Below are 16601 nucleotides of genomic sequence, written 5' to 3'. Positions count from 1 at the left end.
TGTTTTTCCATTAGGTTCAGTTGCAGATAACATCTCTAGTGTCAGCTAATCACTTTTTGTAGATAAACTTTTTTCTCTCTCTCTCCAACCATTTGTAGATTTTTCTCTTTGTATTTCCCAGTTTCACTATCATGTTCTCTGTGATAAGCTTCTACAATGACAGTAACATTCAATGATAAAGAACACTGAGTTTGAATACCAGCCCTTCCAACCTACTAGCTGTAACCTGGGGAAAAGTTAACTCTCTTCTCCCATTTTTCTCATGTGAATAATGTGAAAACTTGCCTCATGGATTGATGAAAGGATTAAATAAGTTATTATATGTAAAGTTCACAGAACAGTGCCTGGTACACAGGAAGATTTTATATATACATATATATATACACACACACACACACACATACATATATGTATACACACACATAAACACACACATATATGTCAGCTATCATCTTTGAAGAGTTAATTATGACTTCTCTTGCTCCCTATGTCCCTTTGAGAAAATAGTTCAGGGCTAAGCTGATCTAACGCCTGCCCCACACAGCTAGAAGATGGTGGTAGATATATAAGACAAACATAAATGCAAATATAATAAATGTAAATGTATTAAATTCAAAGATAGAAATTATCAGGTTAGATTTTAGAAAACTATAAATCTCTAAGTGGTTTATTGGTTCATGCTACTTTTGATCTTTCACGATGAACTGTTCTTCAGTGTGTGCTCACCCTATGGAAGGCCCTGCTGCAATGGATAATGTAAACATCCTTTTAGACCAGTTTTCATATTAATGTATTAAATCATTGTGATTTAATATTATAACCTGTTCATTTTTCTAAGCTATTACATAGTTTTTACTAATGACCATATAACATTGCCTAAGGAGAGATCTCAATTTACAAATCCCTAAGCTAAATTTAAAGGAAAATTCTCTGCAGTTTGCTTAAATGACAGTGGTTCTATCAGCTAGTCGGCAGAAATGGAATATAAGAGGAGCTAATAAGTATTAGAAATTGTACCAAGGAGAGTAATGAAAGGAACACTCTATATCCCTATAAAAACAAAAAACTAAACATAGCAAAGCCAAAAGACAAAAAAGACTAATGAATACATTTTAGTAACAGTACATCATAATACTTTAAGAAACTCAGGAATTCAAATGAAAATGTAGCAAAAAAAAGTGAATAAAATGTCAAATGAAAAGGAAATAGAAGCAATTTATTTATAGGAAAGCTAGAATATGGGAAAATACAGACAGACAGAATAAGAAAACAAACATGAGGCCATATTCTTGACAAAATTCAGAATGTAAGTCTTTCCTCATTTTAAAAGAGCACTTATAAGAACTAAATTTTTATAAGTATGGGCTAAAAAATAAACTAAGAATTTCATGAATTTAAACAATATTCATTAAAATATTAAATAGGTTTTTTTAGATTAAGAAATATAAGAACTCAAAAGTACCTTAAGCCTTAGAAAGGGATATTAAGGGATATTTTTCCTTCACACACAGGAAAAGAATGCTACCCCAGCAAACACTCACACTGATAGACATTCACCCATAGGGCCATGCAAAATTTTCAAGGTATCAACTGTAACTTTACCAAGCACTTGCCTCCTCTGGAGTCCATGAAAAAGTGCAACTTAACTGATCTGACCCAGAATCACATGGCTTATGGCATGAACACAATCCATGTTTATCAAGCCATACTGACAGTAAGTAACCATCATAGTTAACTATTCCCAAAGAAAAAATAAAAATGGCAACAAACTGTAAGACAATTCTCCTACGAGGAAAAGAATCCAAATCACATTTATAATATATATCTTTAAACACTAATTTTATAAAGTAAATGCCATGTATTTCAAGATTCTGAAAAAGTTTTAGAAACCTAAAGACATGAAGTTATGCATATGAAAAAGATGTATTTTAAAAGGTTGGTTTGCAGCTCAAAAGCTGCTAAATTTTATATCCCTAGCTTGGAAATCTAGAAATACATAACCATGAAAAATGTACTGCCATCATCTTCTTTGTTCATGAGGAAAATAATGAATTATTTCATATATGGGAAATTTCATGAGAAAGCATATTGCTAAATTTTAGATAGTCTATCTTAGAAGTAGCACAGTCACTGAGGGTGCTCTTTCTGGTGGCAAAAGACCAACTGGTCATTACTTACAGAAAATTGACATGTCTTCTAGACACTTCAAGGCTCTAATTAACTTCTATTCTGATCAAGTGACATTTTATTTTTAAAGCCAATAATCTACGATTAAATGCCACAGGCAAATTGTGTTAAATCTGATAAAATCCCTATCTAATAAAATGTGAATATTTGCTCAGTAGAGCATCTCTATAATCATAGTTAGCTATGTAAGAAAAAAAAAACATTTTTCTCATTGAATTTATATTATAATATAATATCAAACACTAAAAACAGACTAAGGACTAAGCACAAAACAGAAATGACCTGGGACAGCATGAATACCAATGAAAGAGAGACATTTGAAGCTTAATTCTGCTGCTGTTAAGATAAATCAGCAAGGCTCATTAAATGGCTTTTTATAAATGAGGTAGCTAGCACATGTATGTTTAAAAATTCTTTAGGTACAGAATGAAAAGCATATATACTATTGATAGACATGTTAATAAAATCTACCCACCTATTGGTTTAAGCATTTAAAATAGAAAATCATTTTAAAGATGATTTTAACGACTCAAAACTTTAAATACACTTGATCTTAAACCCGACTCCAAAGCTTGTTTCCCACAAAAAAAAAAAACAAAAAAAAAACTTTATCACTACACACTCATAGTATATATTAAAGCCAAAGCACTGATAGAATCTATTTCAGGTTAATGAAAAATTTCCCAGCAAAGTTTGAGAAATTACTAAAGATGAAAAACGAAAACAGCAACAACAACAAAAAATTGTATGTTAGTTTGGGAACCGTCTTTGCAAAAGTCTGGTCTTCAAATCCTGAGAGATTATTGCTAATCAGTGAAAAAGCTTTTGATATGCAGTGGTCTGCACAGGGAAAAAAAAAACAGAAATAAGAGAATGGGAGAGCTTTTATCAGATCAGAGAAAGATCAGCTCCCTTGAAAGCCTATTCATTCTCACCCTTCACTTTTTGTCATATCTTTATCTTGTCCACTAGCATTGAATACTGTCAGGTGATATGAAAATCTAATAAAAGCAGCACAATTATATAGTATATAGAGATATAATTCTATTATCCTAATTAATAACTAAATGTATTTATCTTAGACTATTTTCCAAATCTGTAAATAATTTGCTTCCTATAAATTAATTGCAGGTTAAAGATAAAAGAAGTTTTCTGAAATATTTAATTATAAGGAATTTTCTTTTAATAGCTTTGAAAGTAAACCATCAGGGATCATATGACAGTTCAGTTAGACTCCAATAATGTTGAAATTGATATTTAAATATCAAGAATTAACTTAAAGACACAATTTAAACAAATACCTTTAAATTCCAAAACAATTTCTTTGGCTAATGCACATGTCAAGATTTTTCTTTTAATAAAAGTGTAATAGACGTCCACAATAGAGTAATCAAAGTAAAATATGCATGTGTTATGTGATTAATGTTCAAACAGTTAACACCCAATAAGGATTAGCAAATTCTTGTATTATGACTATGTTGGCAATTTAATTATCACTCTAAGGAGTTTTGCCTATCTTCATCAAAAGCTTCTTAACATATCAAAAGGATCAGGATAATCACTTGAATGGTCTAACAATACCTACTGAAAATAGCAGACTTAGGTAAATGAACAGATTTCTATATTCTGAAGAAAAGTGTATATACAGGTACAATCATTTACTTTGGAGCTATGGTATAATAAACAAGCACTTTTAAATCAGACAGATCTGGTTTCCAATTTCGGTGACGCCTCTCACTAACTACACAATTTTAGGCAATGAACTTAACTTTTTTCAGCATCTCGGATATTTTTCTACCTTATATATTTTCTATTTGGTATGCTAGATATGTAGCATGTTATAAGCTCAATCAAGTTTTGCTTCCATTTGAATCTTACAAACATAATTCCATAGAGTAGACTATGTTAGAACTGTAATTACTGATGACCATTTCAATATGTAAATATGAGTGAAATGAATGAAAACACTTTAATGGTCCATAAGCTTTCACTGTATTTTGCCCTGCAGAAAAGCTTTTGTCTATGGAACCGTGGGGGGATATAACAGTTTAATAGAACAGACAATAAAATAAGTCCAATTTTATTTTATTTTTACCATAAATGGAGTAAGAAAGGAGAACAGATCATTGTGTCAGCCTTCTCACCTTATTTCCCAAGAGGGTGGGGAAAGGGGGGTGGATAGTGAGATATGACATTTCTCAGCGTTTCTTATGCTGATAGGAAGTCTTCAAGACCTCAATGTACAGAACAACATAATACCTCTATGAATATTTAGTACAATATTCCATCTCAAAGGTAAAATGTTCTTCTCTTTCCAATAACTTTAACCGGATAATGAAAAATAATGCAGTTTATTTATATTCATAAAAATGTATATGCCCAGCACAATTCTACCAAAGCCTTCTAACAATTTGTTATAGCCTGGTGAACAAGGATTTTACTATAAAAATCTTTATGTGTGGAGAAACTGCTCTATATGTTTTTTTTTAAATCATATCTACTATACTTACATATTATTTAAAATGTTTCTATAAAGAAATATTATTGGTACTTTGAAAAGGCTCCATTGCCCTTAAAAATTCCAGGCTGGAAACTGGGATTTGAGGTTTATAAGTTATAAAATGGGAATGGACTAACAAGGATGAATTAACATTGGCACATTTCAACATTTGATAAGTGGAAACTAAATAAATAAATATACAACATAATTGGAAGAAAAAGTATTTCTAGGACAAAAAGGTAAGTGCGTGTTTGCTTTTATTCAATGAACATTTACTAAGTACTTACTATGTGCAAGTGTTTAGGGAATAAAAATATAAGACATAGTACCTGTTTTTAAAGGGACCCTATATGCATGTCCTATGTTATATATCATACACACATACACACCCCCAATGTCATGTCCTCAGTGTTTGACAGATGTTTTCTCAAAGGTTACAGTATACATGCTTTGTTAGTTTTTATTTCAGTGGAGTCTGTACATGGAGAATATAGTTTTTAAAGTACTGCTTTTATCAAGAATGCAAATTCTAAAAATAGTGTCCCTAGCCAATGGCAAGATTCAGTGATCGGTATTTTTGTTTTCTTTTGCAAGGGATTGCTAAAATTACTAAACAGCATGGAAACAAATCGTCTGGAATCTACCATCCAGAATTCACCTTTATCTTTGCCTTATAACTTTTCATATAAGAAATAAAGTATAAATCCCCTTGACATTGACCTTATTCACCTCCCCTGACCAATTTCCCTACCCAGAGCAATCAGTATAATAAATTGATCTGTATCTTTGTGCACTGTTTGGAGTGTGTTTATTAAAAATGTTTAAATGTCACCTGATATTGATATTGTTGATTCTTCTTCCTCAAAGGCTGCCTACAGGTTAAATGCCAAAGAGAAACTCCACCAGCTTCATAATGAGAATGATTATCTATAGAGAAACCCATCATCCTTTTAAGCAGTGGTTTAAACAATCAAATAAATTAGGGACAATGACGTTTGAGAAATGGTTTGCTGAGGGTTTTGGAAAGTAAATATAATGCCTAGAGGAAGAAAGAATCCTTTAAGAAAACAAAGTTGGAGTCATTACTAACACCCTTTTTTAGCACCGAAATTTTACGCATCTATTGCATCTTTATCAACAGAACATAGAACAGGCCTTATTTGTAAACACAGATCTACCTGTTCCTTTCCTCTATCAAGAGACCATTATTCTTCCTTCACAGGCATTACTCATGCAGCTTGAAAGATCTAAATCATGACCTAAGCTAGGCAACTTAACCAAAGATATATCAATCTCTTCTTACTACAGTGCTATGGGTTTAGCAAGCCTACTCTTAAAAAGATGACTAAATGTTGTTTTTATATTTTACTTACATTTGCCTGAAATATGTTTTTGTAGATTTTCTGCTTTTGTTTAACGACATGACACATGAGCACATAATTATAACCATTATCTTTTTTTAATTTCCTTTTTTAACCCCAGCAGAGCAATCCCAAATTGATTCTAAGACACAAAAAATATTAAATATAATCCAATTTTAATTTAGAAAAATATATTCCAATACTGAGAAAGTCTAACAAATACTGATAAAATAGCTTAGCGGCAGTCCACCTACTTAACTCTATGGAGGAGATAAAACAATTTGTCTTCTTGTCTATTGTTTCTCAAGAGAAACAACAGGTTCCCCTAATATGTAACTTTTAACATATACTTCCGTTAAACTTACTTGTAAATAGACTGATCAAATACAAATAAAGTATGTAGTTTAGTTATCTGTATCTATTCAAATATCTTAACACTTCTACAAATACTAGAATTAGAACTTAAGAGAATTATTGGAATTGTAAAACATTAATTTGTGATCATATCAAGCTAAACAAATATAAACCTTATACAGTATAGGTACAAGTAAGAATATAGATTAATTTCTTTGATAGCAATCATTTTCTTGCAATTGATTTCATGCCAGATAATGTGAAATAAAAATCTCATAACACAAACATTGTTTTTCTTTCCAGCGTAAGCTTTAGGAGAGTATAATATATGCAAAACATATAAATAAAACTTGCTGAAATCAAGCCATCACCATTTATTTTTCTATTTGAGGCCAAGTGAAATATAAAATTTTTGGATCAAGGCTTCTGGATCGTGTTGTATGGATTTAAGCCTGGATCTTCTATATTCAGGAAATGCTTTAAAATTAACCACAAAGCTTCAAGTCTAATCTTCAGAGATGTAATTAGCTTTAAATAAATTGGCAGATACTTGGAACACAAAAGCCAGGGTAAAGGAGATATCATCTGCTAAAAACAGCAAAAATCCTTTTAGCATGAGCAAAAGTAAATAATACACAACTGATAATTATTTTTGGCTCTATAGCACAAAATAAAATAAAAGGTTGTTCAGCTGAATATAATTTATCAGCTCTACACTTTGCTACCTGCAAACAATTGCCTATTAAGCTTTGTTCAACAAACCTGGACCTCATACAAACCCTTCCAACTGGAACTATCCAAACATTCTGATTCTGTACCTGCTCTCATTCCTGGAAATCTATGTATTTAACATGGTACACCTTTTCCTTGGACTAAACCATGAAAACACTCTTCTAGAAAGTAATATTTCAGAGATACCAGGCCTACAGATTTACTCTTTGAGAAATACTATTCTAAACAGAAATATAATTTGACATAAGACAACAAAAATAGCTTGCTGCCCCCTTTACTATACCATAACCTTATACTATGATGACACTTTTCACATTGTACTCAATTTTTTTTCTCTCTAAATTACTAAATGTGAATTCATTCAGCATGGGAAGCAGTTCTTTCTTTCTTTTTTAATTTTTTTTTAGGATTTTTTTTCTTTTTATTTTATCATATTATGGGGGTACAAATATTGTTAGAGTTACATATAATACCCCTGCCTTTTCACCACCACCACCCTCCCCCCGCCATGCCAAAACATCAAGCATGTCCAACCCCCAGGTGGTGCACACGGCACCTATTATATAAGTATATATCCTTCCCCTCCTCCCCCCTCCCATCTGCCCACCACCCAATAGAAGTTTTTTTTTTTTGGTTTTTTTTTTGACATTTTGGTTACATTGTATATCTTTGCCTCTCCCTAAGAGGGGTTAGAGGTATTCCTTCACATCTGCTCACCTCCCATATCTTACCCAACGTGTGGCAGAGAGCAAGGCACCCAATAAATATGTGTGGAAATGTGCAAGTAATCATTTCCAAGTATTTTCAAGATTGTATCAAGATTAATAACTAGGGTCACTAAATCATCATCATTCATTTCATGATTCTTTGAAAGAGATACTCTGGGACTTTCTGGCCACAAAAGTCATCTTCTACATGACAAAGCATAGTGTTAGATTAATACATCACCACCTAATTCATAAAAATCGCTAGATTAACTCAACACTACCTGGCCCTTAAAAATTAGAATTTGGCTAAGGATGTAGCAAGGATGCAGACTATTTTATGTAAGTGCACCCTGGGATTCTAGAATTAATCTACAATCAGTTACCTTTATTCTCTAATGTTGAATAAAAGTGCAGATTCGGAAAACACAGGAAGAAGTCAGTGTGGAGGAAGATAATTTGGACAGTGGCAAGACATAGAAAAAGAAAACACAAACAAAAAATAGGACAGTTCCCAAAACTAGTTTAGTCCATAGTCTAAACTAATTATAATCTAGTCTACTCTAGAATCTACTCTAAAATCCCACAAAATCAAGCTACAATACTAAACTATTTGCATTTAGAGATTATGCACTCAGGCAATGCAAACAGCACCTCTTCAGCTGAGAACTGGATTCTGCTGAGTATGTCATGCTAATTCCAAAGGCCTTTGACCACTTTGCTTATCAATGAATTGCCTACAAATAGAGCAAACACCAAACCTAAATTGCCTGTTTGTTTCATGTCTTTATGTGGCCTCTCCTTTACATATCTAGTAATTCTTTTTTACTACTATGACTAAGAAGGCATAATATAGCAAAACCAGTTCTACTACCTAATAGGTGTGTGACCAGTAGCAAGTTAAATTAATATATTTTACCATAATTTTCTCAACTATAAAATAAGGACTATAATAGTGTACATATGTATGTTGTATTATAAGGGTTAAATAAGATGTTTGTGTAGCACTGAGTAAATGAAAGCTATTACATATTAAAAGCTGAGGTAGAGGAATTGAGACTCTTATGTTAGAAAGTTAATAAACTAAAGCTTAACAATAGTATCACCAAAAATGTACATATACTTTGTAAGAGAAAAAAAATAGTCATTTTAAGTTCTTTCTGGAAAAAATTATTAAACAGGGAATAATTTGCTGAGACTAGAAACTTCAGAATTGTTTTGAGCATTCTCTCTGAATTAGTCCCAATTTCAATCACCACATTGGAAGACAATTCTCCTTGCATCCCTCATATTTCTGCATTTCACACGAGCAAATACAGAAAGAGACTAGTTTTTCAAGCATGTTTCTTTAGCCAGTAACCTTGGAATAGTAAGATAAGTGTCTTACACTTATCTTAAACAGATTTGTTTGTTGTCCAGAAAAATAAAAGTAATCCTCTGAAATAAGTTAGCCAGGGTTGCTGGCAGGCCCCTTTAAAAGACTGGGGTTTTCCAAGTTCAAGCTTCCTCAGCTGTAGCACATCTCCACCACTTATTCGAGAGCCACTTGTGCAATTCAGCTTCACTCACAGTGGCTTTGAGGGGTAGGGGACCTGATGGAAACACAAAGCTCCTGGCGTCTACTACACTGTCAGGCACAAAGTCCACTGTGTCTGACTCAGGGAGTCTCCTGCATCTATGAAACTGTGGTCAGTTACCCTGTTACCTTGCAAGTCGGGTAAAATATCACACCCTTTACACCTTCACAATAAAAATCACCCTGTTGTGATTTTTAGTTACAGCTTCTTTCTAATTTGTTCTTAATATCTCACTCTGGAAAGTGACTATAAACTAAGATAGGCACTCTCTTAGAGAAGCCCTCATGAGGAGGTGGGGGTGAAGAGGGATTAGGCTTGATGGTCAGATAAAACACAATGGAGAAGTGAAACCGAAGTGGATGGAACAGAAGAAATGTGTTACTTACAATCCCAGAGAGTTTAGGAGGGCCAACAGGAGACCCACTGGAAGTCTAATGGAGGTGACACAGAGCGCAAGCAACGGGGGGATGGGATGGGAGAGAGAGACAGGCTCTGTGGGACTATGCCTTTATTAAGGTCCACGGATTGATTCGTTTGAAGAAAACACACCAGCAGGGGGAAACTTACTTATCTGACTCTGGTGTTGACCATTGTGTTGATCATGGTCAGCAGCTGTGGGGTATGTTGGGTTTGGGTCAAGTGAGATGAGGAACAAGTGGGCCATTCCACAGGGTGGGACCGGGAAGTTTTAAGTAGGCCAAAGATAACAGCTAGGACTAGGTCTTAAACAACTTATGTCAGGCATAAAAATGAATGCCAAAGCAGTAAATATATTAAATAAATTGATGACACAGCATATCTGGTTGATGTGCTTCTATAAAATTGTTCACTGATCCATCTCTTATCTTCAAACTCTCACCCTCATTTAACTGGTGTTATCTCTATTTGGTCTTTAGCAGTTCTTTACTGACTCAGCATTTTAGACCTGAAGAGTCTTGGTGTCTCTGGAACAGCGCTTCTCAAAGTGTGCCCAGACCAGCTAGGGCAGCATCACCCAGGAGAGCTTGTTAGACACGCAAGTTCTCAAATCTCACCTTAGTTCTAATGAACAAGAAAGTCTTAGAGTGGACCCTGTCCATGGCTTATCAAAACCTCCAGGTGATTCCAAAGTGCACCAAAGTTTTAGAAGTATTTCTCTAAAACAAAAAAGTCATAGCACTGTTCAAGCAGAAGTTTTATATTATCTTAAAAGCAAACTCTCACAGCTATGGGAAATGAAACAACTACAAATTATTTGTCCTAAACTTCTTTTGAAAAGTAAACCTGATAAATGACAGAAGTCACTGGATTGATACAAATTCAGAAATTTAATCATAATTTAGTCTTACTTTTAGGTGATTACTGTAGTTTGATGATCTTTGTCTCTGAGACAGTTGACTTTAATGTGGTAACAGTTTCTTTGAAATATATTAACACATTGCTTCATATTTATAGTCTTTATAATTCTCTCTCTCTTTTCTTCTTTCCTTCTTTAGACATAGAATACCAGCTTAAACATTGCTTATCCTGTGAGCCTACTACTTACAATTTGCAGGACTCTGTGTAGGCCTCAGGCTTTTAATGTGTTTTAATATGTTAGTTGCCAAATGAAGCCTAAAGCATGAAAGTTTATTCAGGGTAGAAAGAAGAAAATTGCTATACTTATATGAATATGATCAAGTCTCTGTAGGAACCAGGACACTTTAAAAACAAGGGAAAAGATGTTAAAAGGCCACTTCTCACTGCCAGATGCTTTGTGTGAGTCTCTGCCTTTGCATGTGGGTCTCCTTAGTCTATGAAAATAGCAAAAACACAATTTAAATAAACATAATCCAAATGAACATGATTAACAAAAGGATGTAGTATAACAGATTAAGAAGTACCTGTGAAAATTATTTTTTGGTACTATGTTTTACACTTTGTTTTGAATTTTAAGGAGCAGAAGGTGAATCTAAAAGACCAAACTCTCTTCAAAGACTATAGCTTGAGGCAAGGATATAAAAATTCATACATACAAATAAAAACACAAATTGTATAATTTCTTTTCTTTCATATATGTACATATGAATTTACACATGCATATATCAAACTGAAGATAAGTGGGAAAAAAGTGACGAGCAGGAAAGATAAAACAGTCTACAAAATTTATTTTGCTATGTACAGTGAAAACTAACTTAAAAGGTTTACCTTATCCATAAAGAACTGTAACCAGCTCCATGAACCTTTATATGTTTTTTATAATCCTCTCCCTTAACTAACTACTTGATCCTTTCAGTTGTTTCCCAAAAATGATGGACTTGAACTCCTGGCCTCGAGAGATCCTCCTGCCCCAGCCCCTCAAAGTGCTGGGATTATAAACATGAGCCACCGTGCTCTGCCTGAAAGGATGGAGGTACTACAAAACAAAGGAACTAAAATTTTGAAGGGCCCAGGGCAGACTTCCTGATGCCCAAACTCACCATCCCCCTCCCCTGCCCCAGGGTACTTGGCCCCTTCTTAAGAAGCCCTTGATCTCCCTTAATCTGAGACATGGATTTGAGGCAGCTTCTTCCATTCTCTAGACAAGACATCTGTGGCATTAAAAATCCCTTTCTTACATACAGATGCCAAGATGGGATTGGAAAAAAGGAAAAAAAAAATTAAAAAAAAAAAAACCCTAAAAATATAAAAATCCCTTTCTTTCCTGGCAATCCTCCTTGTCTCAATTGGATCTTTGTGCAATGAGTAACTAGACCTAGACCAAAACCCCATCGCGGTTTTGACAACAGGACCATTAATTATCTCATATGTTTTTCAAGATTTTATAATCCTTAAAGTATTTATCACTATATTTTCCTTGTCATAATTCAAGAGTTTTAAAACAGCCAGAATTATTAACTTTCCAAATAAAGTGGCAGAGATCATCCATTATCTTTCATTGTCCCCAAGCTGGTCCTTAAATAGATACTTGAGGTGGGCAGCCACTACGCATAAATTGAAAGAACTAGAACATGTAACAATGTCCAAATAATACATGGTGACTAAAAATATCACAAAGTGTTCACTCAGCTATTCTATTAATAAATATGATTCTCAAGTTGGTTTTTTGTTTTTAATTAAAATTTTGTGCAGGGTTTGGTCAATAAAGAATTCTGGAAACCATCAAACACATACTGACTTTGAAAATATGGGGGAAGTTATTTAATTTCTCTGACCTCTAGTTCTTCATCAGTAAGATGAAGACAATAAGACTCGTTTCACAGAAATTTGGGGGGATTAAGTGAGATTTTTGCAAAACAGAGCAGTGACATCTTAACATCAGCTATTACAAATTAAAAAGGGGCAAAAGGGAGGAAAGGGTTCTTTTATTTTACAGAAGGTAAAATCAAACTGGTGTATATCACTGTGATCTAGGTACATTACAGTGCTGCTCCCAAGGTTCTGTCAGCTTCTATCTGCTTAGCCACCTCCTGTCCTTTTAATTTTACACTAATAATTTGTCATCTCCAGCTCTTCTCCTCAGACCACCACCCTCTGACTCGCCTTCTGTTTCCAGTCACCTCAGGCTACTCTATGACTGGCTGTGAACTATTTATCATTCCTGCTTTGTTATCTTAATTTCTTTTTACTTTTCAATAAGTTACTTTTACGTTTAATTAACTCACACAGGCTGCCAATTCGGTGAGTAGGCTGGTTTTTAAAAAAGTGTGACTGTAGACAGTAGGCAAATTTTCTGTTTTGCTAATGTTGCTATGGAAACATCTTTTTTCTTTTTTTCTATCATTAATACATGGGGAGGAGGTGAATGTTTCACATTCTATGGCCAAGTGTGTATTATATGCCCCTCTAACTTGTATAATCTTTCCACTTAGGAGTTAGAAAATCACTATGATGTGTAAATCAGTTAAATTTGTAAAATATGCAATTTACTATGTTTTTTAAATTTCAGAAATATCATCCACTACTGATCTGAAAAAATATGCCATTCCTATTTTCTCCTTTTCTAGAGAACATGTTCCTTAAAATGCTATAAATTATTCAGTAGCTCTTCAGTTTTTAACTTGAGCAATATTATTATTATTATTTCTCTTGTCCTTTAGTGAATTTTAATGATTTCAGTAAAAGCTTCCAGTAACTGACATTATCAAAGATTCCTTTAATAACTGGCATACTATTATCATATAATTGTCAGCTCACATTTCTTAGATATAAGGCTTTCTAAGTTGTGACAAAATTTTAAGCTTTGGCTCTCAAGTGTAAATTTCAAGGAGGCTTTTTTCCTTTTTTAAGAAAAATTAAAATTGTATATTTTTTATACCTGCGGTTTCCAACCTGTGGCCTGGTACCTGTCTGCAGCCTGTTAGGAACCCGGCCACGCATCACTGCTGGGCTCCCCCCACTCTCCATATGTGGAAAAATTGTCTTCCATGAAACTTAGGAACGGGGCCACACAGCAGGAGGTGAGCAGCAGGCAAGGGAGCGAAGCTTCATCTGTATTTACAGCCGCTCCCCATCCCTCACTGGCAAGCATCCCCACCTAAGCTCCAACCCCTCTACCTCCCAACTCCCCTGGTCTGTGGAAAAACTATCTTTCATGAAACCGGTACCTGATGCCAAAAAGGTTGGGGACTGCTGCTTTATACAATGCATATCATATGTTACTAAGAATAATGATGGTTAAAATGTTTGTAGCTCTTTATAATTTATGAAATTTCTTTTACACATGGTATCTTAGTTGACCATCATAATGAGATATAAATAAAAATAAGAGCTGACATCTTTTCAGTACTTACTCTTTACTAAGCACTTTACAGAAATGATCTCATCTAACTTTCCCACAAATTAGCAAATATGATCATTAATTCCATTTTACAGATGAGTTAAAGAGATGTTAGAGAGCTTCAGTTCCCCTAAATTGCCAGCTACTAAGTGGTGGAGAAGTTGAAATTTGAATATAGGCCACCTCATCCAGAGCACTACAACCCTACCTGATGAAAGAAGTTCCACAACTTGCTCTTAATACCACATATGTCTTCTACATAAGTAGGAAACAAACTATGAACAGTTTCATTCCATGTACCTCGAGATATGCGATTTGAAAAAAGGTCCCTCTCAGCCTTTTGTCTAAATGAGTAACATCCCTTTGCATCTGATTACTTTTCCTCCCCACCCACTGCACTCCACCACTTGGCCGCAGCGTTCATAGGCTGGGACATTAGGCCAGATGGAGGGCTGTGCTAAATGCTATATACGCAGTACCCACCCTGAAACACAAAAGTAGAAATGTTACTATCAACAAGAATGACTATCACCATGGAACAAAGAGTCAGATAAAAAAAAAAAAAAGACAAAAAGTGCACTGTGCAGGTAGGGTTTTTCCTTAGAAACTTTGTTAACTCTTACTCCCGGAGAAGTCTATGACATCTATGATTAAAAAGGCAAGTGAAGGGGAAGGATGATGCTGACTTTGAACATACAGACTGTATATTCACTATGGCCAAGTTTGGAAGGACAGATGTTCCTTCAAGGATTTATTTACCAAGTTATCTCAGTGCTTTCAAGAAAATGATTTATCTTGAATAAAGGGAAAATAGAAGCAAACACAGTTGCCTTAAAGAAATGGGCCAGATTTGAGGGAGATAGAAAAGGTTAATTCTGACTGAAACTTCTTAAATCTACCCCTAATTGTCTTTTTCCCGGATCCCAGGGACTCTTGATAGAAACTATTAAAAGTTATTTCACCAAAATGTCTGTAAGGGACTAAAATCACAAGGCAGTAATACTTTGATATACATTACAGAGTAAAGCAAAGTGAAGGTTGCAGGGCATTTCTTGTCATTGGCATTATGGGGGCATGAACAACCCATAGGAAACTCAGAAACATCCCAGATATGACAAAAGTTCAAACGCATTACCTTGTGCAGAGGCAGTCTCAAAGAAATATGTTTAGGTAAACATGCTTATAAAAGTTTACTATATATAATTTTTATGTCCAGGATATAAGACAGATAGAACATGTTAGGACAAAAGAAATAGAATGGAGAATTTCTAGAAAAGCAATCTAGTAGCACTCATAATAGCTAAAGAGTATATATTCATGCATACATGATAGCATACTGTAGCCCAAAAGAGGCATTGCGCATTTAGATACAGAACTGGATTCTATGTGGCTCTCCCACTTACATAATCTCTAAGCCATAGTTTGTTCTTCTATAAAATGGAGATAATGATATCAAATATTCTCACAAGTTTATGGTAAAACCTTAACGTCACAACAAACATGAACCATCTAAGACTTAATCTATAACACTCTCTTTTTCTTCCATGACTCTTGATCCATTTTTAAGGCTGCAAATGATAATAAATCATTTTATAAGATTCATGTATGAATACATATTTATTGGTCACCATTTTCTATATGTAGAGTTTAATTTTAGGAGCTGTGTAGGATATTATAATAACTGAGAGCTAAATACAGACGAATCATGATCTCTTAGTCTGTTTGGGCTGCTATCACAAAAATTCCATAGACTGGGTGGCTTAAACAATGAACATTTATTTCTCATAGTTCTGGAGGCTAGGAAGGCCAAGATCAAGGCACTAGTAGATTCAGTGTCTGGTGAGGGTCCACTTTCTGGTTCACAGATAGCTGTTTTCTCCCTGTGTCCTCATGTGGCAGAAGGGGTGAGGGAGCTCTTTGGGGTCCCTTTAGAGTATGAATCACATCTATGATGGTTCTGCCCTCATGACCTAATCATCTCCCAAAAGCCCCACTTCCTAATACCATCACATCGGGGATTGGGTTTCAACATATGAATTTGGAGGTACATAAATTTTCAGTATCTAGTATGACCTAATGGAAGAAACTATCATAAAGAGAAATATAAAATAGACCAAAATTATACTAAGAAAATATTAGTTTTGATAAGATGGATTTGTAAAGAAGGCAGGAAGTGAAACAGGAACTTTGTCAAAGGGAGAAAGTGTTATCTGGCAGGTGAGAAAGTATAAATAAAATAATGGTCATATTTAAGGTATATTTTACTTGTTTGGCTGATTGAATGTCAAATAAATTGATACAGCATGAATCTGTCCAAAGAAATATGATAATATGATATTTAATATCATCATGGGAACGTGGTATAGTGTCTACCTTGTAAGTAACCAGAAAAGAAAATTAAGTTTTAAATAATCAACCAATTTCAACACCATGAAAGGAGTATTTGGG

General features: G+C 34.3%; 1 protein-coding gene across 7 annotated transcripts in view; it reads right to left on the bottom strand.

The window, feature by feature from the left end:
• CACNA2D1 (calcium voltage-gated channel auxiliary subunit alpha2delta 1) overlaps positions 1–16601 on the bottom strand; it is a 476872-nt gene that overhangs the window by 210181 nt on the left and 250090 nt on the right. The gene's annotated exons all lie outside the window — the stretch shown is intronic.

The sequence above is a fragment of the Microcebus murinus genome, chromosome 9 (assembly GCF_040939455.1).
Source record: "Microcebus murinus isolate Inina chromosome 9, M.murinus_Inina_mat1.0, whole genome shotgun sequence".
Lineage (NCBI taxonomy): Eukaryota > Metazoa > Chordata > Mammalia > Primates > Cheirogaleidae > Microcebus > Microcebus murinus.
This window is presented reverse-complemented; position numbering and strand designations above follow the sequence as displayed.